Genomic DNA, 24363 nt, shown 5'->3' with positions numbered 1-24363 from the left:
CCTTTGTGAACCAATGACAGTGAATGAATGATGATTTATCCAACATCAGGATGGAGAGTGCAATGGAGGGGATCTTGTAGTTGGCAGTGTTTACATGCATCCATTGCTTTTGTCTTTTGAAATGGTAGTGGGTCATGTGTTTAGAAAGTACTTTCTAAGAAGCTTTGGTCAATTTCTGCAGTACATTTTGCAGATATAGCACACTGCTGCTACTGTGTGTCAGTAGTGGAGATACGTGGATATGGTGTCAAGCCTTTTATCTGTCTAACTGCCATTCTCTCTCTCTGGGTTCCATGTCCGGCCATCTTCACATTCCTCCTCCTCCCATCCAGTGTCATTGCATTTCAGGAATTTTTACAAACGTACAAACACTGAACAAAGGTAGGGATTAAAGTGGTGCTGGAAAAGCACAGCAGGTCAGACAGCATCCAAGGAGCAGGAAAAGCGACTTTTCGGGCAAAAGGCCTTCATCAGGATAGAAGGAACAAAGGTAGGCCACTCAGCCCTTCAAGCCTGTTCTGACATTCAATAAGATCATCGTTAATCTGATTTTAACCTCAACTCTACATTATTGCATATCCTGATAATCTTTCACCTCTCTTGGTTATCAAGAATCTACCAACCTCTGCCTTTAAAATATTTAACGATACCACATCGTTCCAAGGAAGAGAATTCAAAAGGCTCACAACCCTCCGTTGAGAATAAAATGTTTCTTCATTCCTGTTTTAAATGCATGCCCTCTTACTTTTAAGCAATGACTCCTAGTTCTAGATTCTCCCACATGAGGAAATATCTTTTCAACATCCACTTGGCCAAGCCCCCTCAGAATCTTGGGTATTTCAATTCAGTCACCTCCGAAATTTCTAAACTCAGCCTGTCTCAACTTTCTACTAAGGCAATTTTGTTCATTCCTGGTTTTAGTCAAGTAAATCTTTTCTGAATCGCTTCAAGCACTTTAACATTCTTTCATAAGTACAGTGACCAGTACAGTGCACTGTTGCCTAGGTGTCCTAGTTTCATCCAAAGCTGTAATGAGATCAGGAGTGAAGTAGTTTTGGTAACACCCAAACTGGGCATCCCTGAGCAGGTTTTAGTTAAGCAGGTGCTGCTTGATAGCAGTATTGATGACACCTTCCATCACTTTACTGATGATCGTGAGTAGACTGATTGGGAGGTAATTGGCTGGCTTGGATTTGTCTTGTTTTTTGTACACTGGACGTACCTGGGCAATTTTCCTCACCGTCGAGTATTGTGGCTGTACTGGAGCAGCTTGACGAGGGGTGTGACAAATTGTGAAGTAGAAGACTTCAGTGCTATTGCTGGAATGTTGTTAGGCCGAAAGCCTTTGCAGAATCCAGTTCCTGCAGCGTTTTTTGATATTGCTGAACTGAGCCAAGATTATGTGCCAATATTGCAGTATGAATTTGAGCAAAAATAAAATACTTTTGAGGCATCGTACGTTTTGATGAATGACAGTAAAAATAAGCAATCGGAAAAGCCCTCCCGACCTGTCTTGTCTGCCCCACATGCTTGTGATACGTCATGCATTGCAAGAAGTAAACTTCCCATCAGTGTCATGTAATTTGCTGAGAGGTTTGTAACATCCCTGACTGACCCACATAGCCCACAAGAACAGATTCAGAAGCCCACACTTAGTCTGATTAACTTAGTGGGTGCCTAACTCTTGCAGAAAGAAATCCCCATCCCAGGGAGGCATGGGCTCAGGTCTTGCTTGAATGAGGGAGGAACTTGCTTTCCAGGCCAGCTCGTCAACGGCAATGGAAGAACCACTATGTAACGAATCTAGTTGTGCCTGGTTGTAGTGTGGAGAATTTCACACTTTACTCCTATTTTTGTGATTAAGATGCTTTAATGTGGAGGAGCCAGTGTTGGGCTGGGGCTGGGGTGGACAAAGTTAAAAATCACACTACACCAAGTTATACTCCAACAGGTTTATTTGGAAGCACTGGCTTTCTAAGGGCTGCCCCATCATTAGGTAGCTTTCCAGCTAGCAGCAGTATTCTGAAAGCTCGTGCTTCCAAATAAACCTGTTGGACTATAACCTGGTGTGGTGTGATTTTTAACTTTTGAAGATGTTTTAGATTGTGATTCAATCTTGTGAACCTCCTCCAAAGTCTTAGTATCACCCACAGGCTGAGGAAACCAAACTGGGATGTGGTGTTCTCTCTGACAAGATTATTTCCTGGCTTTCATACCAGCAATGCACTACTTCATAAAGCTACCCATCTAAAATAAACATCCCAGGTTGTTAAAGGGCCGTGAGCTTTCAGAAGTACCTTTATGGCATGATACAGATGAATTCTGTGTTTTAAGAGAGCAGTACACTTTGTGCATATTTGACTTTCGCAAAGAGCTCACAGGAAATACGTGTACATGAAATTTACATTTTCAACATTCTCAGACCAAATCAATTGACCTGTTAGTTCCATCACCCATAAGATAAAATATAGCTAATAATATATTTGAACATCTCCACAGACTGTCTCATCAGTTCACGTTGTGATTTTCCTTATAAGCTACAAGTTTCACCTCAAGAGGCTTTACCAAGTCTAAAGGAGTAGAGATTGAGTTTTGGTAACCAGAAATGAAGTCAAACTATATACAAAGGTAAGATCGCTATAATCCCACTGACTGCTCTCTCATTGGAGAGAGATTTCGATTTCAATTTCAATTTTATTGTCACATTTACTCAAGTACAGGGATACAGGAGTACAGTGAGAAGTCTACATTGTCATCATTCCCAGCATCATCTTAGGTAAAAAGGTACCTCGGTGCAAAACCTTAGATATGAAGTAGAAAAATAAGGATATAAAATTAAAAGTTCAATATTAAAGTCCTTCTTAGTATAAAGCAGAAAAATAAAGAAATAAAGTTCAAGTTCGGCATTGCAGTCCCTCTTAAGTGCTGAACGCACTGAGCGTGCACTCCCCCACAGGGGTTTTATCTCCTTCTTGTGAGACTCAATCTCCCCATGCTCACCACCACTGCAGATGCAGGAGACCTCTATCATCACTGCACTGGTCTCAATCTCTCCTGTGATGATTTGCTCTCCTCTGCGTTGGGCTCACCCTCTCCCTCTTTTCCACACCTCCTCACTGTCCTCCCATGCTGGTGACTGGCGATGACTGGTGGTGGTTTAACCTGAGGGTCGCCATGCCTCAGCTGAGTTGAGAATTTGAGAAGGAGAGTCCTTCATGGTAACCCCAGCTAATGCAGAAATTGAATCCATACCATGGGCATTACTCTGCATCACAAACTGGCCTGGAGATGTGTTGTTGGAAAGGCGCAGCAGGTCAGGCAGCATCCAGGGAACAGGAGAATCGACGTTTCGGGCATAAGCCCTTCTTCAGGAATGAGGAAAGTTTGTCCAGCAGGCTAAGATAAAAGGTAGGGAGGAGGGACTTGGGGGAGGGGCTTCGGAAATGTGATAGGTGGAAAGAGTTGAAACTTTATTGCTGGAACAGCACAGCAGGTCAGGCAGCATCCAGGGAACAGGAGATTCGACGTTTCGGGCACAGGCCCTTCTTCGGGAATGAGCAGACAGTGTTCAGCAGGAGAAGATAAAAGGTAGGGAGGAGGGGCATTGGATCCACCTATCACATTTCCAACGCCCCTCCTCCAAGTCCCTCCTCCCTACCTTTTATCTTCTCCTGCTGAACACTCTCTGCTCATTCCTGAAGAAGGGCCTGTGCCCGAAACGTCGAATCTCCTGTTCCCTGGATGCTGCCTGACCTGCTGTGCTGTTCCAGCAATAAAGTTTGAACTTTGATCTCCAGCATCTGCAGACCTCACTTTCTCCTAGGTGGAAAGAGGTCAAGGTGAGGGTGATAGGTCAGACTAGGGTGGGGGCGGAGAGGTTGGGAAGAAGATTGCAGGTTAGGAAGGCGGTGCTGAATTCGATGGATTTGACTGAGACAAGGTGGGGGGAGGGGAAATGAGGAAACTGGTGAAATCTGAGTTCATCCCTTGTGGTTGGAGGGTTCCTAGCCGGAAGATGAGGCGTTTTTCCTCCAACCGTCGTTTTGTTGTGGTCTGACGATGGAGGAGTCCAAAGACCTGCATATCCTTGGTGGAGTGGGAGGGGGAATTGAAATGTTGAGCTACAGGGTGATTGGGTTGGTTGGTCCAGGTGTCCCAGAGGTGTTCTCTGAAACGCTCCGCAAGTAGCCGGCCTGTCTCCCCAATATAGAGGAGGCCACATCGGGTGCAGAGGATGCAATAGATGATATGTGTGGAGGTGCAGGTGAATCTGTGGCGGATATGGAAGTTTCCTTTGGGGCCTTGGAGGGAGGTGAGGGGGGAGGTGTGGGCGCAAGTCTTGCACCTCCTGCGGTTGCAGGGGAAGGTGCTGGGAGTGGAGGTTGGGTTGGTGGGGGGTGTGGATCTGACGAGGGAGTCACGGAGGGAGTGGTCTTTACGGAATGCTGATAGGGGAGGGGAGGGAAATATATCCTTGGTGGTGGGGTCCGTTTGGAGGTGGCGGAAATGACGGCGGATGATGCGCTGTACATGGAGATTCGTGGGGTGGTAGGTGAGGACCAGTGGGGTTCTGTCCTGGTGGCAGTTGGAGGGGCGGGGTTCAAGGGCGGAGGAGCGGGAAGTGGAAGAGATGCGGTGGTGGGCATCGTCGACCACGTCGGGGGGGAAATTGCGGTCCTTGAAGAAGGAGGCCATCTGGGTTGTGCGTTTTTGGAACTGGCACTCCTGGGAGCAGATGCGGCGGAGTCGAAGGAATTGGGAGAATGGGATGGCGTTTTTACAAGGGGCAGGATGCCCCCTGTACTACACCTCCTCCCATCCTGCCCCCTGTACTACACCTCCTCCCATCCTGCCCCCTGTAAAAACGCCATCCCATTCTCCCCATTCCTTCGACTCCGCAGCATCTGCTCCCAGGAGGACCAGTTCCAAAAACGCACAAGTTTTGGCATATTGAAGATGAAAGGCTCCTTTGTTTGGAATATTATTTTATCATTCTAACTTGTTCATCGTAAAATCTGGTGGAGCTTTTGTCCAGTTGTATTTCTTGCTCATTTATAATATTTAGAAAGCAAACTATGTTGATTCCAAAAAATCCAGATCATTTTCCTTATAGTCATAGAGTCATACAGCACAGAAACAGATCCTTCGGTCAAACTAGTCCATTCCTACTATAGTCCCAATTTTCTGTGCTTGGCCCAAATCCCTCCAAACATTTTCTATTCATGTACTAATGTAAATGTCTTTTAAGCATTATAACTGCACCCACATCCACCACTTCCTCTAGAAGTTCATTCCATACTCAAACCACTCTCTGTATAAAAGATTGCCCCTCATGTCCTTTTTAAATCTTTCTCCTCTCGTCTTAAAAATATGCCCTGTAGTCTTGAAATCCGCCAGCCTGGAGAAATGACACCTGCCATTCACCTTATCTGTACCCCTCATGTTTTTATAAATCTCTGTAAGGTCACCCCTCAAACTCCTATGCTCCAGTTAAAAAAGTCACAGCCTATCCAGCCTCTCCTTATAACTCAAACCCTCCGTTCTCAGCTGCATCCTGGTAAATTGACCCCTCTCCAGCTGAATACTATCCTTCCTATCTTGGGAGCCTTCTCTTAATGAAGTCAGACATAGACAATGAAATTCATTATTGCCTCCAGTGTGCTAGCTCGGTCTCTGGCCAACTGAGGAAAAGTGAATTTGAGGATCTCAAACCTAAAACAAAAGTCTTGTTTCGCAGGCAGCTGTGATCCCGATGCTCCTGCTTGCTTTGGAACCTTGACCGACCTACATCACCACATTAAAACACTTGCGGAGCGTTTCAGAGAACACCTCTGGGACACACGGACCAACCAACCCAACCACCCTGTGGCTCAACACTTCAACTCCCCCTCCCACTCCACCAAGGATATGCAGGTCTTTGGACTCCTCCATCGCCAGACCACAACAACAGGACGGTTGGAGGAAGAGCGCCTCATCTTCCGCCTAGGAACCCTCCAACCACAAGGGATGAACTCGGATTTCACCAGTTTCCTCATTTCCCCTCCCCCCACCTTGTCTCAGTCAAATCCATCGAATTCAGCACCGCCTTCCTAACCTGCAATCTTCTTCCCGACCTCTCCGCCCCCACCCCAGTCTGACCTATCACCCTCACCTTGACCTCTTTCCACCTATCACATTTCTGACGCCCCTCCCCCAAGTCCCTCCTCCCTACCTTTTATCTTAGCCTGCTGGACAAACTTTCCTCATTCCTGAGAAGGGCTTATGCCCGAAACGTCGATTCTCCTGTTCCCTGGATGCTGCCTGACCTGCTGCGCCTTTCCAGCAACACATTTCCAGCTCTGATCTCCAGCATCTGCAGACCTCACTTTCTCCATCACAAACTGGCCAACCAGCCAACTGAGCTAACTGATATCCCCCCCCCAAAAAAAACAATGTATGCATCAAGCAGAAAATACTTTGCAGATAAATGATGGAGCCATTGAGACCCATCCTTTTTACTTCAAAAGCTAAGCCAGGAAAGCGCCATGTGTGGTGTTTGTGAAAAGGGTTACCTTTCACAGTATCATCTTCAAGGATCACCGCTGCACTATGTCAGAAGGGAGATACAGTTAGGTTCTATGTCAAGCTAAGTGTCACTGTCTCTGATGTGTTACACTGTGTGGTCAATGTAAATGTTGCCAAAGAATGACACAGCCCTGCATTTCATGCCAATGTAAGAGGCAGGTTCTAAAGGTACTGCGCTGCATCTGACCAGGCGCAGGCCATTCAGCCTCCAACCAACGTCTTCCAATGTTCAATTCAGCAAGGAATTATCTGTGTTTTCACTATATAGACCCAGCTTTCATTTCCATGCCTATTTATCAATTTCAGCTTTGACATTTACAATTGATCTGAACGCAATGGCATTTCTTTGGGGAAAATATGAGAACACGAGAAACAAAAAAAGGATTAAGCCAGTTGGCCAGTTCCGCCATTTAGTACCATTGTGGCTGATCTTAAGTGTCCACTTCAGTTTCCCATTCATTCCCAGCTTCCCTTAAATCCCTGAGAGACCAAAAATCTGTCTATGCCTTCCTTAAATGCATTCAATGATGGTGCATTCAAAACCTTCTGAGGGAGAGAGTTCCCCATATTCACAATTGTTGAAGTGCAGGATAGAAATTCTCCAGGAAGAGACCACTTGGCCCACTGAGTCTGTGTTTTCTGATAAACAAACCATCTAACGTTATTCTACTTTCCCGTATTACATCTGGAGCCCTGCAGCTTACAGCATTTGAGGTACACATCCAAATACCTTTTAAACGGATTAAGACTGTTTCCCTCTCTTTACCCTTTCAGGTATGAGTTCCAGACATCTACCATCCTCTGACAGAAATTACTTTCCCCAATCTCCCCTCCAATCTTGCTACCACTTACACTACTTCAAAGTAATTCCTCCTTACCTCAGTCCAAAATGATCAGCACCCTTCCCCTGAGGCTGTGCCTCCTTGTTTAAGATTTTCCACCCAATTGACACAGTTGCTTAGTCAAGCCCCTTCAGGATTTTACGTGTTGCAAATGGGATTGCATCTCATTTATCTAAAGTCCCGCAAATATAAGCCAATTTACTCAGCCTCTTATCATAGAACAGACCCTCAACCATACGACAAAGTCAATGAGCGTTCACTCTATTATTTCCAATGCCCTTCAATGCCAGACTGATTCCTGGGATAGCAGGAGTGAGCAATAACAAGAGACTCGATCGGTTCAGACTATATTCACTGCAGTTTACAACAATGGGGGAGAGGAGTGGGAGCATCGGTGGGGAATCTTATATGGACCAATAAAAGGACTACCCAGAGTGAATGCAGGAAGAATGAACAGAGAATCCAGAACCAGGGGTCACCACATTATCTGCTCTTGAGAAGTTAACTAAGGGATTAATATTGACTCAACACCACAGTTAACTTCCCAATTCTTTGAAAGAGAGCCATGGGAATTTTTACATCCATTCAAGTAGGCAGGTGAGGCCTATGTTCAGCATCTCATCCAAAAAGACAGCTCCTCCTGCAAGGCAGTGCTCTCTCCCCTCTGCTTTTGTGTTCCATCCTTCAAGGGACTTGAAGCGAGAATGTTGTGATACAGAGGACAGAAGTGACAGTCTGAACCACCTTGGAGCCATGGCCTGTCCCTAACAGAACAGACTGGTCCCTTTGGAGACTGGAAAAATGTCTAGTCCAAACCCAAAAGATTGTACATCATTAACATGGCCTGAGGACAGACATAGAGGTCTTCTATAGTTTTATTTTCTTGTCCAGCCGGTCAGGCAGTGTCCAAGGAGCAGGAGAATCAGCGTTTCGGGCATAAGCCCTGAGGACTGACCTTGCACCTGGCTGTCACCTATTTTGTTAAGGTTAGCATAATATATGCCTGTGTTCTTCCTGTCTGCAAAGGACAGAGTGCGAGCCCGAGCAACAATATTACAGTGGTTGTCAGAGTAATTGTTGACACACACTGTGGATTATTTTACAACTGTTGCCCAATTGTGGACTCACATCCAATGTTTACTGAGTTATCGTAGCTTGACTGAGTTTCATATGACAGAGTTTAAGTAAAGAGTTCAGAACCCTATTCGTGCCAATTGACATTTCCACTGCTCTGGAAGAATATCAGTGCAGACAGTTATGACAGAGTCAGTGATCTTCCTGGAATGGAAACTGTTGTGAGTGATCTGCTACGGATGTGAAGGTACAATGGAAGAAGACATCACAAACTGTGATGAGAATCTATTGTGACTGCTAGAGAGAGCTCTCCTGATGAACTTGAAGGTGAAAAGAAATACACAATTGAAGTTGCCTGAAGCTAAAAGCAAACACTACTGACACTGGAATTCTGAAATTAAGTACATGGATCATGTACTGACAGTGAAAGCACTTTCCTCTCTTCCAGCTCGAACAGAGATGAAGTGACCAATATATATGAAAGTGATACAATGATTTGTTGCTGAGCAAAGTTCTTGCTTAATCTGTCATTCGAGTGCAAACATCTCCACAAGCTCACAGCTAAAAATGTACACCTCCCGCCATTCTCTCCCACCCTCAACATTATGCGTAACTCCCTCCCTCGCTCGGTCTTGTTGCTCCCACCACCCTCACCACTCACTCCCCCAAACTGTCCCCACCAATGAATGCCCTCTGTGCAGTTTCCCCACTCCTGTAGACCACCTCCTGACCCACCCTCCCTCCCTCCCTTCCCCGCAAAGGTGCACCGGCACTAACAGCAATGCCACCCGCTGAACTCTCACAGATTTGCCCCCTTTCACTCAGCTCAGGAGATAACAGGGGCAGAGGGAGAGCATATGGGTGCTGGGGGGGACTAGCCTTCTCTTTCTTTTGTCTTTGCAGTTTCTATTAGTGTCTTCATGGCTTCTGCAGAGGAATGTCCTGCTCTCCCAGTGATGCCTTCTTGGACCACTGAGGACCAGAGTATGGAGGCCTGAGAGGAAGCATCAGGAATGCTGTCTCCTGCATCCCCACAAACCCAGAAACTGATCCCCCCATGTGGAACTGTTGTGGAAGAGAGTGTGGGCACCCAGTCTGGTGGGGACCTCACTGCAACAGCACCACAGCTGGCCCAGGAAGAACCATTCCAACCACTGACACTCAGAGAACTGACAGACACCAGCAGCGAGTCATGTGACCATCTGGCTACGTCCACGGACAGGTTAGTGGTTTCCATGGTGAGCTGGATCCAGCACTCTCAGGAGATTGGCAGCCTGCGCTCCATCGCCCCAGCCATTAGGTCTCAGGACCAAGGACATGTTGAGGGGGTGATGGGGAATCCTGACCCCAGTCCAGGTGCCTCCTCCTCACAAGGTACCCCAGCACAGGAAGCTTCAAAAGCGAATGAATATATTTTTAAAAAAGATATACATTTGAAAGGGTTGTAAAGGGTTTGCAGTCATGCATGGAAAATGGGAATGGCTGGGAAGCTCTTTAGGAACCTGTGCAGACACGCTGGATCAGATGACCTCCTTCTGTATTGTAATATTCAATAATTCACCCAGCAGGAGGTGGAATAATGCAGAGACAGCTCTGCACTTACAACGCTGCAACTTGTAATACTCTGGCAGGGTCACAAGCACTCCCACTCCACATCTCCACCCCCCCCCCCCCAACTCCCCACCCCACAGTTCCCTCTCCTATCCCAACCCACTGTCACCAACCAAATCTCCATGGCCAATAGGTTCAATAGCTAAGCAGGCTCCCTCCATCCCAATGGTGGTACCAGGCAGTGCACTATGAGGTAGGGAAGGACAGAATAAAAACATAATGAGGACAATTCGGCAACATGGATTGTGAAGCCTTAAACGTCACTCTCAGTTTCAACATGAATGTCCTGGTGTTCCTGTCGTATGGTTAGACATTTCTCTGTGTGGACGCTAATACCATCGAGCAACACCTCACGGCAAGAGGCAAGGCTCCCTGGATGGAGTCTGTGTTGAGAGAATACTGCACCATCTGAGAGCAGGGGGATCAATGTGTACACAGGGCATTGGGTCAGGCTGACGCTCTGCCCCTCCACCTTCAACATCCCGAATGTTTCCTCTCTCCATGCACAAAGTTGTAGCTGTCAATGAGTGGCACCTCCCTGGAACAACCATAAGACCATAAGACCATAAGACATAGGAGTGGAAGTAAGGCCATTCGGCCCATCGAGTCCACTCCACCATTCAATCATGGCTGATGCGCATTTCAGCTCCACTTACCAGCGTTCTCCCCGTAGCCCTTAATTCCTCTAGACAACAAGAATCTATCTCGGCCTTGAAGACATTTAGCGTCCCGGCTTCCACTGCACTCCATGGCAATGAATTCCAAAGCCCCACCACTCTCTGGCTGAAGAAATGTCTCCGCATTTCTGTTCTGAAATGACCCCCTCTAATTCTAAGGCTGTGTCCACGGGTCCTAGTCTCCTCGTCTAACTGAAACAATTTCCTAGCATCCACCTTTTCCAAGCCATGTATTATTTTGTACATCTCTATTAAGTCTCCCCTTAATCTTCTAAACTCCAACGAATACAATCCCAGTATCCTCAGCCGTTCCTCATATGTTAGACCTGTCATTCCAGGGATCATCCGTGTGAATCTCTGCTGGACACGTTCCAGTGCCAGTATGTCCTTCCAGAGGTGTGGGGACCAAAACTGGACACAGTACTCCAAATGGGGCCTAACCAGAGCTTTATAAAGTCTTAGTAGTACATCTCTGCTTTTATATTCCAACCCTCTTGAGATAAGAGACAACATTGCCTTCGCTTTCTTAATCACGGACTCAACCTGCATGTTTACCTTTAGAGAATCCTCAACTAGCACTCCCAGATCCCTTTGTGCTTTGGCTTTATTAATTTTCTCACCATTTAGAAAGTAGTCTATGCTTTTATTCTTTTTGCCAAAGTGCAAGACCTCGCACTTGCTCACGTTAAATTCCATCAGCCATTTCCTGGACCACTCTCCCAACCTGTCTAGATCCTTCTGTAGCCTCCCCACTTCCTCAGTACTACCTACCTGTCCACCTAACTTCGTATCATCGGCAAACTTCGCTAGAATGCCCCCGGTTCCCTCATCCAAATCATTAATATATAATGCGAACAGCTGTGGCCCCAGCACCGAACCCTGTGGGACACCGCTCGTCACCGGCTGCCATTCTGAAAAAGAACCTTTTATCCCAACTCTCTGCCTTCTGTTAGACAGCCAATCCTCAATCCATCCCAGCAGCTCACCTCGAACACCATGGGCCCTCACCTTGCTCAGCAGCCTCCCGTGTGGCACCTTATCAAAGGCCTTTTGAAAGTCTAGATAGACCACATCCACTGGGTTTCCCTGGTCTAACCTACTTGTTACTTGTTACCACTGAGATAAATGTGGATTTCAACAGCTTCCTCATTTCCCTTCCCCCTACATTACCCCAGTCCTAAGCTTCCAACTCGGCACCACACTCCGGACCTGTCCATCACTCCCCCTGCTGACTTATCACCTTCTCCCTCACCTTCATCCACCTATTGCTTTCTCAGCTACCCCACCCACTCACCCCGCCTCCCATTTATCTCTCAGCCCTGGCCCACAGGCCTCATTCCTTATGAAGGGCTTAAGTCCGAAATGTCGATTCTCCTGCTCTCGGGATGCTGCCTGACCTGCTGTGCTTTTCCAGCACCACACTCTTGACTCTGATCTCCAGCATCTGCAGTCCTCACTTGCTCCTAGCAAAAGTAAAAGGGTTTGGTTCGTTCAGTTGGCTGGATAGCTGCCTAGTGATGGCGACTGATATTGATCACATGGATTCAATTCCCACATCAGCTGAGCTTCCCATGAAGGATACTCCTTCTGAACCTTGCCCCTGGCCTGCAGTATGCTGGTCTTCAGGTTAAACCACCAGTCATTACGCTGGAAAGAGAGAGCAGCCTTATGCTTCAAAAGGATAATGCAACTACGCCTTTAATATTGGGAACATTTGCAACTGAAATAATACCTGCAATTATCTTTCTGAACAGTGGGATATTTTGAAAATATATTTGGAAACTTTACACTTATTTGTGATTGGATGTAATCACACAGCCTTCAGAGAAGCACGGTGGCTCAGTGGTTGGCAATACTGCTTCACAGCACCACGGACCTGGGTTCAATATCACTCTCGGGTAACTGTCTGTGTGGAATTTGCATGTTCTCCCTGTGTCTGCATGGTTTCCCTCCCACTAAAGGTGTGTAGGTTAAGTGGATTAGCCATGCTAAATTAACCTGTAATGTGCAGGCTTGGTGGATTAGCCATAGTAAATGCAGGGTTACAGGAATGGGGTGGGTCCGGGTGGGATGCGCTTCAGAGTGTATGTATGGACTTTCTGGGCCAAATACCCTGCTTCCACAATAGAGGGACTTCCTGAAATCAGTTATTTTCTCTTTTGAGTTTGCAGCCGCTAAACTCATGACAGTGGAGTTTGCCCACTAACGTCCTTCTGGTTAAATATCCCACTCTTACCAAAACTCTAACCATGGAGCGGGACATTACATACCACCCTTTCAATGGGAACTAATCACACTTTAACATGCAACCGAACCACTCCACTCAAGATTTGTTTAAAGTGTCGCACCTAAATTACAACTGGCTGGATATTCTTCCTGAAGTAGGATTTTATTTTAGATTTAGGGACTTAAAATAAATTTGATTTGTTCCCTCAATCCTTCACTAATCTCACATACAAGACAGTTTTAAGAAACTGAATCTTACTTGTAGGATTTCAAGTGCTTGATTTAGAAAAAATAAACAATGATAATTCCACATCCATTATGGTGCTGTCATATTACAATTACAACATCACACAAGCATTCAATTTTCCAAAACATAATACACGACAACAGTTTGACAAAAGAACTATTTCCCAGGACCTGTAATGATATCACTGTTACGAGAGCTGATTGCAGTACATTTATAAGAAAGAAAACATTCCCATTGACAATGAGTCTTACATGTCCAAACACTTTCAGGCCAAGAATTCCAATTTTTGGTGAGAGCTTAAAAAACACTGTTGTTTTCCAGCAAAACTGTTTTTTTTCCCTGTAATTCAGGTCCTCAGTAGCTCAAACCACAATGTATTTGTCTTGACTCTGATGGAAGTCAAAAACATATGACCTTGCAAGAGCCATTTCATTCATCACTCAGCAACCTAAAAGCCAGCCATATCCTCTGACTTCCTTTTGTGATTGTCTCCACATCAATATTCATCTATTTTTTCTGTATCATAAGACCATAAAACATAGGAGCAGAATTTAGGCCATTCAGCCCATCAAGTCTGCTCTAACATTCAATCATGGCTGATAGGTTTCTCAACCACATTCTCCCGCTTTCTCCCTGTAACTCTTGATCCCCTTGATACTTAAAAACCGGTCTATCTCAGTCTTAAACATACTCAATGACCTGGCCTGGCTGAAGCAGTTTCTCCTTATCTCCATTCCAAAAGGTCTTCTCTTTACTCTAAGGCTGTGCCCTTGGGTCCTAGTCTCTCCTACAAATGATAACATCTTCCCAACATCCACTCTGTCCAGGCCATGCAGTATTCTGTAAGTTTCAATTAGACACCACCTCACAGCGCCAGGGACGGGGGTTTGATTCCAGGCTCAGGTGACGATCTGTGTGAAGTTTGCACATTCTCTTCATGTCTGCATGGTCCCCTCTGGTTTCCTCCCAAAAGATCAGGTGAATTGGCTATGCTAAATTGCCCACAGTGTTAGGGGCAAATGTAGGGAAATGAGTCTTCGGAGGGTCGATGTGGACTTGTTGGGCCGAAGGGCCTGTTTCCATACTGTAGGGAATCTAATCATCCTTCTAACCTCCAAGTATAGACCCCGAGTCTTCAAACATTCCTCATATGTTAAGCTTTTAATTCCTGGGAACATTCTTTGAACACACTTCAAGGCCAGTTTTGGGTATGGAGCCCAACTGCACACAATACTCCAAATGTGGTCTGACCAGAGTGTTATAAAGCCTCAGAGCACATCCCTGCTTTTTATATTCAAGTCCTCTCAAAATAAATGCCATCAATGCATTTTCCTTCCTAACTACCGATTCAACCTGCAGGCTTACCTTGAGACAATCCTGAACTAATACTCCCAAGTCTCTTTGCACTTCAGATTCTGAATTTTCTCCCCACTTAGAAAATAGTCCATGCCTCTATTCTTCCAACCAAAGTGCATGACCTCACACTTTGCCACATTGGACTCCATCTACCATTTCTTTGCCCACTCTCCTAACCTGTCCAAATCCTTCTACAGCTTCCCACCTCCTCAATGCTACCTGTCCCTCTACCTATATTTGTATCATCTGCAAACATAACCAGAATGCCCTCAGTTCCTTCATTTAGATCGTTAATGTATAAAGTGAAAAGTTGTCGTCCCAACACTGAACCTTGTGGAACACCACTTGACACCAGCTGCCATCCTGAGAAGGACCCTTTAATCCCCACTTTCTGCTTTCTACCAGACAGCCAAGCCTCTGTCCATGCTAGCACCTTGCCTCTCATACCATGGGCTCTTATCTCACTCAGTAACCTCCTGTATGGCACCTTGTCAAAGGCCTTCTTGAAACCCAGGTAGATATCATCCATTAGCTCTCCTTGGTCTAACCTGTTCATTACTTCCTCCAAGAATTCTAGCAGAAGGGTCAGCTCTGACCTCCCCTTGGTGAAACCATGCTGACTTTGCCCTATTTTACCGTGCACTGCCAAATATTCAGAAATCTCATGCTTCACAATAGATTCAAGGATCTTACCCACAACTAAGTTTGGGCTAATCAGTCTGTAATTTTCTGCCTTTTGTCTTACTGCCTTTTTAATCAGGAGGTCACATTGAATTTAATTGAATTGAATGGAATTGAATGGAATTGAATGGAATTGAATTGAATTGAATTGAATTGAATTGAATTGAATTGAATTTATTGTCACATGTACCAAGGCACAGTGAAAAGCTTTGTCTTGCAATCAATACAGGTAGATCACAGAGTTAAGTAGCATGGATAGTAAATAATAGGTAAACAGCAGCAAAAACAAAAACACAGGTATAGGCGAATGTTAAGAGTTTGTGAGTCCATTCAGTGTTCTAACAGCAGTAGGGTAGAAACTGTTTCGGAACCAGCTGGTGTGTGTGTTCAGGCTTCTGTACCTTCTCCCCGATGGTAGAGGTCGTCAAAAAACATTGCCAGGGTGAGATGGTTTCTTTGAGAATGCTGGCGGCCTTTCCTTGACAGCGGGCCTGGTAGATGGATTCTATAGATGGGAGTTGGCCTTTGTGATTGTCTGGGCCGAGTTCACCACTCTCTGTAACCAATCTTGAATGGTACAGTTGCCATACCAGGTAGTGATACATCTAGGCAGAATGCTCTTGATGGCGCACCTATAAAGGTTGGCAAGGGTATTCGCCATCATGCCAAATTTCCTCAGCTGCCTGAGGAAGAAGAGACGTTTTTGGACCTTTATAACCAGTGCATCCACATGAAGAGTCCAAGAAAGCTTGTTGTGGATGACCATTACCAGGAGCTTGACACACTCCACTCATTCCACCTCTGTGCTGTTAATGTGTTGGGGGGCATGCATAACATCCCACTGAAAGTCAATAATGAGTTCCTTGGTTTTTGAGAACTAGATTGTTCTCAGTGCACAATTTTTCCAGATTTGGAGATGCCGGTGTTGGATTGGGGTGTACAAAGTTAAAAATCACACAACACCAGGTTATAGTCCAACAGGTTTAATTGGAAGCACTAGCTTTTGGAGCGCTGCTCCTTCATCAGGTGGTTGTGGAGTATAAGATTGTAAGACACAGAATTTATAGCAAAGGTTTACAGTGTGATGTAACTGAAATTATACATTGAAAAATATCTAGATTGTTTGTTAAGTCTCTCATGTGTTGGAATGGCCATGTTAGTTTCAATTCTTTCATATGTAACTCACAATACTTTTTAAAAAGTTACATTCTCAAGTGAAGTTTAACAATTGATGTCATGTTGGCCAAGATAATGTATTGAAGGTGTGAGCTTCCCTGTGTGAGGCTGTCTCTGCCACAATAGTCAGACTTCACACAGGGAAGCTCACACCTTCAATACATTATCTGGGCCAATATGACACCAATTATTAAAGTTCACCTGAGAATGTAACTTGTAAAAAAGTGTTGCGATTTACATACGAAAGAATTGAAACCAACATGGTGATTCTAAGAGATGCTAGACTTAACAAACAATCTAGGTTTTTTTCAATATATAATTTCAGTTACATCACACTGTAAACTTTTGCTATAAATTCTGTGTCTTACAATCTTATACTCCACAACCACCTGATGAAGGAGCAGCACTCTGAAAGCTAGTGCTTCCTATTAAACCATTTTTCCATGTGTTCCACCTCCCGTCTGTAGTCTGTTTCATCGCCATCTGAGATTCGATTGACTATGGTGGTGTCATCAGTGAACTTGTAAATGGCAGTAGTCTGGTATTTGGCGACACAGTGGGTGTACAGTGAGGACAGTAGGAGGCTGGCTGAGTACCCACTCCTGGGTGGCTCCACTGTTGAATGTTAAGTGAGGATGAAATATTGTCCCCAATCTTCACTGATTGTAGCCTGTGGATCAGGAAACTGAGGATCCAGTTGCAGGTTAAGTGTGAGATCACTAAGTTTAGTAATCAGTGATTTTCCAGTCCTCTGGGACCCTCCCTGATCCTAGTGATTCCGGAAAGATCACTATCTCTTCAGCTATCACCCTTAGAACTGCAATGAAGTTCATCTGGTCCAGGTGATTGAATGCACCTTCAGGCCATTTAGTTTTTCTAGCACCTTCTCCTTGATGATGGCCACCATACTCAACTCTTCCCCCTCACTCTCATCCTATCTAGTCTAAGAAGTGTTACAGGGATTAAATGAAGTAAGTTCTAATCATACAGGGATGTGAAAAAATTCATATCGTTGGCTAGACCAGCATTATATTACCCATCCCTAATTGCCCCTTTACTTGAGTGGTTTGCATGGCCAATTCTGAGGGCAGTTAAGAGTGAACCACTTCGCTGTATGTCTGGAGTCACAGATATGTCACATGTTACATGCAGTTTGGGTTATATCAATGGTTCCCTTGTGGAAAAAAAAGGAGTGTAGGAGTGGTATTGCTGATAGGTGGAGTAGGTTGAAGGGATCAAATGATTTAGAATGTCCTTACTTCTTCTGTTCTGATGTACAACCACTGCAGCTGACCTGATTCACAGCTACTGCTTTCTTGTGTATGAATCAATTAATCTGATTACGCTAGTCCTTGTTTACAAATCCCCACATTCACTGTGTTTGAGAAATTCCACTCACAGATTATATTCTTTACAATGTGATTTCCTATCTGTGTGCTGTCCCTTCCGTTCACGATTATGGAAGAATCTTACAATCAGCATCAAGCCACAGGCTCTCTTCCAAAATGATATTACTTTAGCAACTCTTTCATGAATCTTTTGCAATACCTGTCTCTCCAAAAGTTCTTTCAGCCTTTTCTCTGAAGTTCCATTTTGTTGTGGAGTATGGCCACCTCGCCTGTTGCAAGCTGCTGTACTTTGTTTTGTTTTAATGCATAAGGTTCACATTGTAATTCAGATTACTAGGAAATCTACTTTTGGTTTGGATTCACATGAAGATCAAATTGTTTTGTGTAACGTCAACAGAATCAAGAAGTCTGTGTTATGGACCAAGCCAAAACCCCTCAAAACATGTCAAGGAGATAGCCTGGATTTTCTTAATTTAAAGGCAAAAGCCAGGTATTGCATTCCAGATTCAATTTGATTGGTCACTCCATCAGGTTTGAAACAAAACACACTTTATTCATACACTGTAATTGAAATACAGATAACATAGACATTAAAGAAAATCATTGGCTTAACTGTAGCTCTATTGAAGTAATTAACGAAACAACAAACTACTAATTAATTATTCCAAGATAGTAACTTCCCACAGCACAACCTTGGCAAAGGCAATGTCAAACAACCCGACTACCCTGTGATCGGCCACCTCAACTCCCCCTCCACTCTCCCAAGGAGATGTAAGTCCTGGGCCTCCTCCACCGCCAAATCCAAGCCACCCACCAACTGGAGGAAGAATGCCTCATCTTCCGCCTTGGAACTCTCCAAACATACAGCATCAACGTCGACTTCACCAGTTTCTCCATCTCCCCTGTCCCCAACCTCATCTAAGATCCAACCCTCCAACTCAGCACCGCACTCTTGACCTGTCCTACCTGCCCATCTTCCTTCCCACCTATCCGCACCACCCTCCACTCTGACCCATCGCCATCATCCCCCACCTGCATCTACCTATCGCCTTCCCAGCTACCTTTCCCCCACTCCCTACTCCTATTTATCTTTCAGCGCCCTTTCCCTCCACATTCCTGATGAAGGGCGTATGCCAGAAATGCTAATTCTCCTACTCCTCGGATGCTGCCTGACCTGCTGTGCTTTTCTAATGCCACACTTTTCAATTTTGATCTCCAGCATCTACAGTCCTCACTTTCTTGTCAGTGAAATAGCTTGTCTCATGTACAATTCTAGCAGCAGGACAAGAACCTTAGCTTTTAGCTGTTACAGAGAGAGAGAGAGAGAGTGTGTGTGAGAGAGAGAGCAGCTTTCACAACTCCAACAGTCATGCTGCTGGGAAAGCTAAACTGGAAATCCTGCTTCTGTGGGAACCTGACCCCACCCATTCAGGCTGCTTCTATTGTTCCAACTTTAGAAAAAAAACCAAGGCCTCACAAGTTATTTATTTTATTACCTTGAAGCAGACCACTCATTACCTCTGTCTCAACCTTCTTCATTAAAAGAAAATCAGGAGAAAAGTCATAGTATCATCACATTTGTGTTCTTAAATGTGTGTTGTGTTAACAGTCGTAAAATACAGGTTAAAAACAACACATTAACAGCCATTTCACATACTAAGAGAGTATAATTGAAAGGGAATAGCAAAAACCTCCCTCTGGGCAGGATGTGTCAGTTACAATCTGCATGGAATTTAGAAAAGAACATCTTTGATACTGATTAATCAAATCTGGACGACTCATTTAAATACATTGCCATTGGTCGATGTGATGTTCTTTCCATAAACATTTAATTATAGCAGTGATGTGGGTATTTTATCACATAAAATGCTAATTTTTCAAACCTGCAACAAGAGCTGCAGCAAGAGGAGCCTGAATTACAGGAAAGATCGGTGGGCTGTTATGACAAGGTGGTTGCTGGCCAGAACTTGATAAAGCCACAATTCTTAAAAAGGCTGCTGCTTACCCTTTAAGGGAAGCTGAACTTTTGCAGCAGAAGTTGATAGACAGTAGTGCGTGAGCAAAGAAGAAATTACAAGAAGAATCAAGCTTTTTGAGGATGACATTCTGGAAATGCTACTGTATGATAATGGAAGCCCCATGATTCCTCAACACTGGAGAGAAATGTCTTTGTGGGGTTAATGTGTTGATGTAAGTGACACAGCTGCCAGCTGTAATACCTGTAAGGATGTTACAGTGAATGAAAATGATATGTTCAGGCAGGTAGAAGAATCCATAGTGAAGTGCACTATTAGTTCTGAGTGAATCCAAGCTCAGCAAAACATTTGATTCGTCATCTAGTTCAAAAATCAACAAGACAGCATGAAAAGCACAGAGGTAACCCTTCAACTCTGCATGTTTTTTTTAGATTAGATTAGATTCCCTACAGAGTGGAAACAGGCCCATCGGCCCAACGAGTCCACACCAACCCTCCGAAGAGCAACCCACCCAGACCCATTCCCCTACACCAAACACCATGGACAATTTAGCATGGCCAATTCACCTGACCTGTACATCTTTGGACTGTGGGAGGAAACCGGAGCACCCGGAGGAAATCCACGCAGACACGGGGAGAATGTGCAAACTCCACACAGTTGCCTGAGGGTGGAATCGAACCGGGTTTCTGGCGCGGTGAGGCAGCAGTGCTAACCACTGAGCCACCGTGCCGTCCTTATTTTAATAACTATACTACAGTTTACATTCAATGGATGACACTGAAATATCATAAGAAAATCTTATACTGACGTTCTTGACTAACACTACAAACAGAATCTCCTCCCCTGTTTTATGACCATATAGCCCTTCCTGAAGAAGGGCTTATGCCCGAAACGTCGATTCTCCTGTTCCCTGGATGCTGCCTGACCTGCTGCGCTTTTCCAGCAACACATTTTCAGCTCTGATCTCCAGCATCTGCAGTCCTCACTTTCTCCTCAAAGACTTCAACCTACTGCGAATCCTCTTACAAGGATGCCTTCCTTGAAGAAGCTCTCTTCCTCCCTCTACAAGGATTTCAGTGAGTCCCTCTCTCACTGCACCCCCCAGGTCATCTCCTCTGCACAGAAGCTCTTCCTTCCTGAAGAAGGGCTTATGCCCGAAACGTCGATTCTCCTGTTCCCTGGATGCTGCCTGACCTGCTGCGCTTTTCCAGCAACACATTTTCAGCTCTGATCTCCAGCATCTGCAGTCCTCACTTTCTCCTCAAAGACTTCAACCTACTGCGAATCCTCTTACAAGGATGCCTTCCTTGAAGAAGCTCTCTTCCTCCCTCTACAAGGATTTCAGTGAGTCCCTCTCTCACTGCACCCCCCAGGTCATCTCCTCTGCACAGAAGCTCTTCCATTCCTGAAGAAGGGCTTATGCCCGAAACGTCGATTCTCCTGTTCCCTGGATGCTGCCTGAACTGCTGCGCTTTTCCAGCAACACATTTTCAGCTCAGTTATGACCATATACACATACAAGGAGTGATACAGGCTGATTGTCTCTTTGCTCCTCTCAAAAGCTCACCTCTGGTATGTTTCCTGTGACTACCAGGCTATATATAATATATCGTAAATGTAGTCTTCAAAAAGTATTTAGTTGTCAGAACTGGAGGTTTGGGTTAATAATCTTGTAGTAATACTATGAAGCCATCGTCTCTCCTTGGAGTCTAAGTTATTTACTCACAGAGTAGTAGGGACATGAAATACACGGCCGGCAATATTAGTACACTCACCAACGTTAACGGCATTTAAATGGTCATTAGATAAACATATGGATGAAAATGGAATAGTGCAGGATTGATGGGCTTCAGATTGGTTCCACCGGTCAGTGCAGCATCGAGGGCCGTTAAGAGTTATTGAAACTGCTCAGACACAGAGGACAATAAGATAGGGGAGTCACACCATCAGCAGCACATGTAGAACACTCACCGAAACATAGTCTTGACTGAGGAGACAGAGTGAGGCTTTTTCAGAGCCTTTTATTGTGCTGACTGTGAATATACTTTTTTGATCACAGATCATCCAGAATTATTTTCAATTTTAATTTTTAAATTGTCTGTTTGAACATAATGTTGCCCATTTCTTGTACCTTGACAATTTACAGCGTGCCCAGTATAGCTTCAACCAGAATGTCTGGGAGATGGAAAAAAGAATTGATCTAAAGATCACAAACCTAAATGTCACCCTTCAACCCAGAGACTTACCCTCCCACTCTCAATCCATCGAAAATTCTATGCTGATGTTCTCAAACTGTACTGGAATAGGAAATCATTATATCTTCAATGTGACTACTTTTATACTTCCTTAGATAACCATCCTGCACAGGTACATAATGTATTGCTCAGCTGGCTGGACAGCTGATGCACAATACAGAGTGATGCCAACAGCGTGGGTTTAATTCCTACAATGGCTGAGGTTCCCATGACGGACCCCCCTTCTCAACCTCTAACCTCATCTGAAGCACGGTGACTCTCAGATTAAACCACCACCAGCTGCCTCTCTCTGATGAGAGTACAGTGCTATGGTCTGAGAGGGCAATGGTAATTTTTTGTTTATTATTTTTACATAGATTTGTTTTAACTTATCTTTCTAATTAGTCTGTTCAGAGATGATATTACACACCTCTGGAGCAGGTGGGACTTGAACCCAGGCCTCCTGGCTCACAAGTGGTTCCCATCTCTCTCTAAAAGTATCGAGAGTATAGGTGGACACTGTGTGCTCCTTCTCCAATGATACCCACACTTGACAGTAACTGCAGAAGAGGGGCAGACAGTTGTCTGAAGTCAAGATTAGAGTGGTGCTGGAAAAGCACAGCAGGTCAGGCAGCATCCGAGGAGCAGGAAAATTGATGTTTCATTCCGAATGAAGGGCTTTTGCCTGAAACGTCAACTTTCCTGCTCCTCAGATGTTGCCTGACCTGCTGTGCTTTTCCAGCACCATTCTAATCTTGACTCTAATCTCCAGCATCTGCAGTACCTACTTCCGCCTAGTTGTCTGAAGTCACCTGCTCTGAGATGGCCCATTGCCTGGACCTGTTTATGATGTGGAGGTGCTGGTGTTGGACTGGGATGGATAAGGTCAGAAGTCACATGATATCAGGTTGTAGTCCAACAGATTTTATTTGAAATCACAAGCTTTTGGAGTGTTGCCTTTAGTTAGGTGAAGTGATGAAGTGTCCTGACGAAGGAGCAGCGCTCCAAAAGCTTGTACTTGCAAATAAATCGGTTGGACTATAACCTGGTGTCATGTGACCTCTGACCTAGACCTCTTTATAATCAGCCTCAGGGAGGAATTTACCTTTAGATTTTTTAAGTTAAACTATCTTTTAATAAACCTGTTCATCGATGTTATTCCATACCCCAGAGCAGGTGGGACTTGAACCTGGGTCTGTTGATCTAGGGGTATGAACACTACCACTGCTGTCATAAGTGCCCCTAAATATGGAATGATCCATGAATTTGCATATCATCCCTATGCAGCGGCATTTCTGTAATCTGCTGAACAGGTGGTTCAACTCAATTGGTCTATGTTGATGTGTCTGTTTTATGTGAACATCCAATCACCCTACCATATTTAACCTATCTGTAAATGAGCATAACTTTATATAGACATTTATATCCCAGTGCCTGAAAGGGCAGATGTAATTTAAAATCTTGACATATCAGCATTATCAAATTATGACACCAGTCAACAATTAGCATTTTGTCTCTCCAATTTGAACAAGTTGAACTCTTTCATGCCTACAATAGATCAATGACTTGCTAGAGTTATATAATGTAATGGATATTAAAGGGTTAATATATGAACTGCACAGAATATCCACCTACTCTGACATATAACACAGTCACTAGGTAGAGCATTACACAATTTGGGGCACTCAGACGCGCGCACACGCACGCACACACACATGCACACAGATGCACACACACACGCACATAACAGTTGGCTAACAAACCTTGACCCTCCATTACCCTAAACACACACAATGATCCCACATTCTCCACCTTCTGAGACAATTCCAAACCCTCTGAGAGAGAGAAAAAAACCTCCATGTATCTATCTTGGAAGGATGCCCTAGTATTTTAAACAATGTCCCCTAAATCTTGGCGGACCCAGAAGAGGAACCATCCTTTCACCATTCCCTTGTCAGGATAGTTCATTCACCTGCTGAGTGCATCCAGCAGTTTCTGTTTTTGTTTTGGATTTCCAACATCCACAACACTTTACATTGATTTGAATGACATCGCTGATGCAATGGTTTTCACTGTAATCACAACTGGTCGATCCTGATGTCTTCACTGGCAATCTCTGAACTTCATCATTGATTCCCTTTGGCTGGCATTGAAGAATTTCACCAATTCACAGATGTATTGACCACTCCCCTTCCTGAAAATATATCGACTTTTGATAAAAATTAGATAATTTTAACATTTTCTGGGATATAAGAATTTTGTCATTGTTAATAATGTAAATAATTCAAATTTTAATACATTAGAATAAGATGGATTATGGATAATTCCTTAATACTACACATTCAAATGA

The sequence above is a fragment of the Chiloscyllium plagiosum genome, unplaced genomic scaffold, assembly GCF_037043375.1.
Source record: "Chiloscyllium plagiosum isolate Xiang-an unplaced genomic scaffold, Cpla_swu_hap1 HiC_scaffold_18, whole genome shotgun sequence".
Classification (NCBI taxonomy): domain Eukaryota; kingdom Metazoa; phylum Chordata; class Chondrichthyes; order Orectolobiformes; family Hemiscylliidae; genus Chiloscyllium; species Chiloscyllium plagiosum.
This window is presented reverse-complemented; position numbering follows the sequence as displayed.